Consider the following 4,867-nt stretch of genomic DNA (forward strand, 5'->3'; position numbering starts at 1 on the left):
AAGAATGGAAAGACAAGCACCACATGTACTCACCATCAAATTGGTATTAACTGATCAACACATAAGTGCACATATAAGAATAACATCTATTGGATGTCGGGCAGAGGGGAGGGGGGAGGAGGGGACGGGTATATGCATACACAAAGAGTGCAATGCACACCACCCGAACGATGGACATACTTGAAACTTGGACTTGGGAGGGGAGGGGGGCAAGGACAACATACATAACCTAAACATCTGTACCCCCATAATATGCTGAAATTAAAAAAAAAAACCAAACTGACAGTATCTACCTTTGCCCTCTGAAGTGGTGTTATAATTCACACCAATAAGGAACTAAATCTCTGCTCCTTTATAATCACAAGGACTGTGGAGTGAGGGAGAAGGCAAGGATGGATATTTCAAAACCTCTGCCAGTAAGTATCTGGCCCATTTTGTAACAAAATATAGAATAATGACACATGGATGTGGCTGCCCTTCTAGGCAGAGGTGTAGAGAGCTAAAAGACATTGCATAATACTGTGAGGGGAATGGGATTTTCTGGGGAACCCTGAGATGATGATCCCTCAACTGGGTAATCAAGAGGCTCAGAGGACAAGCAGCATGGCTGAACAACGTGGAGAGGTGGTCTAAATATTTTAAAAATATAAAAATGTCTGCTAATCAATTTTAAGCCATTTGGCCTTGCCACTAAGTAGAAAGCTGTTTTTTTATATTCCATTAATTTTAATGGGTAACATTACAATGCATTCTGTCCCAATCCAAGATATTCAAACAGTTTTCACAGATAAGAAAATATATCAGGTAAACAGTGAAAACATGTTTATATAAGAAATTAAGAACAATTTTAAAGTAAATAAATGAAGTTCGTATACAAATAAAATGTAATGAGGAAAAGTAGACTTAATAGGGACGGTGGGGGGCTCATTTTTTGGAAGGTGAATTCTTTTGTCTACTCTATACCATTTGCTTCACCAGGTTTCAACTTTGGGGAGGGGGTTCATGGTTATTTTGTACTCTAACTGCACTTAAATATAAAGTTATAGCCTACAAATCACCTTTAGGACAAAATAAAAGCTGAACATGAGAGCACTTTGAAATGTGAAATTACACATGCACAAAGATTAAGAAAATGTAGACAGTACCTCTTCATCCCTCTCACTTGGCATCCGTATGCAAAGCAGAACATTCTGGGCTCATTCAAACATGATGCTCAATTCAAATTTTTTCCATATGATATGCTCTGACAAGTAAACGTATGTCGAGTAAAATTTGTGAGCCAGGCTTAGCCTGGAACTAAAATGATGTCATATCACTTCTTATAGTATATTTGTTTGGTGTGTTTGGGGAATAAAAAAGTGAATATATTGGGGAAAAAAGGGGAGTCATTGTTCAAAAAATGGTACAACCTTTCAAGAGCCATTATGACCAAAAGTCATTAACCGAACAGTTGTTATGTAAGTCTGTACCTTGGAAAAAGGAATAGAATCATCTCGATTGGTTTCTCATTAATCATAGTCACCCTTTAAGCCTGGGCACGTTGCCAACCCAAGCCAAATTAGAGTCTCCTCTCACAGAGAAGGGGGTGGCTGTTGGGGAGGCCACTAAATGTGTCTGCCACAAGATATCTGGTTCCCTTCCACATTGCTTGGATAATGTGCATTATACAAGAAGTTAACTGAAGCTTGGCAATAGATTTATATAAAGCTTTAAAAATTTTTTGAAATTTTTAATTATTATGGGTACACAATAGCTGTATATCTTTATAGGGTACATGTGATGTTTTGATATAGGCATACCATGTGAATTAATCAAATCAGAGTAATTGGGGTATCCATCACCTCAGGAATTTATCATTTCTTTGTGATAGGAACATTCCAATTCTACTCTTTTAGTTATTTAAAAGTATACCCTAACTTATTGTTGATTATAGTCCCTTGGTTGTACTATCAAATATTGTTCATTCTATCTAACTGTATTTTTGCACCCATTGACCATTCCTACTTTATCCTCCCCCCCCCCACTATCTTTCTCAGCCTCTAGTAACCATCATGCTACTCTCTGTCTCCATGAGACCAATTGTTTTAGATATTTAGCTCCCACATGTGAGTGAGAACATGCTAGATTTGTCTTTCTATGCTTGGCTTATTTCACTTAATATAATGTTCTCCAGTTCCATCCATGTTGTTGCAAATGGCAGGATTTCATTCTTTTTGTGGCTATATAACATTCCATTGTGCATATGTGCCAAAATTTCTGTATCCATTCATCTGTTGATAAACACTTAGGTTGATTCCATATCTTCTCTATTGTGCATAGTGCTGCAATAAACATGGGAATGCAGATATCTTTCAATATAGTGCGTTTCCCTCCTTTGGATATATACCCAGTAATGGGATTGCTGGGTCATATGGTAGTTCTATTTTTAGTTTTTTGAGAAACTTCCATACTGTTCTCCATAGTGTTTGCACTAATATACATTCCCACCAACAGTGTACAAAGGTTCCCCTTTCTCCACGTTCTCACCAGGATTCATTATTGCCTGTCTTTTTGATAAAAGCCATTTTAACTGGGTCGAGATGATATCTCATTATAGTTTTGATTTGCATCTCTCTGATGACTAAGGATGTTGAGCATTTTTTTCTGTTTAAATTTGTTGGCCATTTGTATGTCCTTTTAAGAAATGTCTATTCAGATCCTTTGCCCATTTTTAAATCAGATTATTTGATTGTTTCCTACTGAGTTGTTGGAGCTCCTTATATGTTCAAGTTATTAATCCCTTGTCAGATGAGTAGTTTGCAGATATTTTCTCCAATTCTGTGAGTTGTCTCTTCACTTTGTTGATTGTTTCCTTTGCTGTGCAGAAGCATTTTAGCGTGATGTGATCCCATTTGTCCAATTTTGCTTTGGTTGCCTGTGCTTTGTGGGCATTACTCAAGAAGTCCTTGCCAAGACCAATGTCCTGAAGTGTTTCCCCAATGTTTTCTTTTAGTAGTTTCATAGTTTCAGATCTTAGATTTCAGTGTTTAATCCATTTCGATTTGATTTTTGTATATGGCATGAGATAAGGGTCCAGTTTCATTCTTCTGCATATGGATATCCAGTTTTCCCAGCACCATTTACTGAACAGACTTCCTTTTCCCACTGTATGTTCTTGGCACCTTTGCCAAAGATAAGTTCACTCTAGATATATGGATTTATTTCTGGATACTCTATTCTGTTCCATTGGTCTATGTGTCTGTTTTTATGCCAGTACCATGTTGTTTTGGTTACTACAGCTCTGTGGTATAATTTGAAGTCAGGTAATGTGATTTCCCCAGTTTTGTTCTTTTTGCCCAGGATGACTTTGGCTATTCTGGGTCTTCTGTGGTTCCATACAATTTTAGGATTATTTTTTCTATTTCTGTGAATAATGTCATTGTTATTTTGATGGGGATTGCATTGAATCTATAGATTGTGTTGGGTAGTATAGACATTTTAACAATATTGATGCTTCCAATCCAAGAGCATGTAATATCTTTGTATTTTTTGTTCTCTTCAATTTCTTTCATCAATGTTTTGTAGTTTTTGTTGTAGAGATCTTTCACTCCTTTGGTTAAGTTTATTTCTAGGTATTTTATTTGTAGCTATTGTAAATGGGATTACTTTCTTGGTTTCTTTTTCAGGCTGTTTGCTGTCAACATATAGAAATGCTACTGATTTTTGTATCCTGTAAACTTTACTGAATTTGTTTATCAGTTCTAATAGTTTTTTTTTGGAGTCCTTAGGTTTCTCTAGGTATAAAATCATATTGCCTGCAAACAAGGATAATTTGACTTCTTCCTTCCAATTAGGGTGCCCTTTATTTCTTTCTCTTGTCTGATTGCTCTAGCTAGAACTTCTAATATTATGTCAAATAACAGTGGTGAAAGTGGGCATCCTTGTCTTGTTCCAGATCTTAGAGGCAAGGCCTTCAGTTTTTTCCCATGATACTAGCTGTGGGTCTGTCATATATGGCTTTTATCAGGTTGAGGTAAGTTCCTTCTATACCCAGTTTTTTGAAAGTTTTTATCATGAAGGGATGTTGAATTTTATCGAACACGTTTTCAGCATCAATTTAAATGATCATATTTTTTTTGTCCTTTATTCTGTTGATATGATGTACCAATCACATTGATTGATTTGCATATGTTGAACCATCTTTGCATCCATGGGATGAATCCCACTTGATCATGATGAATAATCTTTTAAGTTTGTTGTTGAATTTGGTTTGCTAGTATTTTGTTGAGGATTTTTACATCCATATTCATCAGACATATTGGCCTGTAGTTTTCCTTTTTTCTTGTGTCTTTGTCTGGTTTTAGTATTAGGGTGATAGAGGCCTCATAGAATGAGTTTGGGCATATCCTCTCCTTCTTGATTTTTTTGTAATAGTTTAAGTAGAATTGGTATTAGTTCTTCTTTGAATGCTTGGTAGAATTCAGCAGTGAAGCCATGTGGTCCTGGGCTTTTCTTTATTGAGAGACTTTTTATTGCTGCTTCTATCTCATTACTTGTTATTGGTTTATTCAGGTTTTGGATTTCTTCCTGGTTCAATCTTGGTAGGTTGTTATGTGTCTAGGAATTTATGCATTTTTTCTAGGTTTTCCAATTTATTGGTGTATAGTTGCTCATAGTCGTCTCTAATTATCCCTTGTATTTACTATTAATATTTCTGTAGTATCATTTGTAATATCTCCTTTTTCATCTCTCATTTCATTTATTTGAGTCTTCTCTCTTCTTTGGCTAAAGATGTATCAATTTGTTTTTCTTTTTTTAAAAAACCAACTTTTTGTTTCATTGATCTTTTGTATTCTTTGTTTCAATTTCATTTATTTTTGCTCTCATA

Source organism: Propithecus coquereli, unplaced genomic scaffold (assembly GCF_000956105.1).
Source record: "Propithecus coquereli isolate 6110/MARCELLA unplaced genomic scaffold, Pcoq_1.0 Scaffold513, whole genome shotgun sequence".
NCBI lineage: Eukaryota > Metazoa > Chordata > Mammalia > Primates > Indriidae > Propithecus > Propithecus coquereli.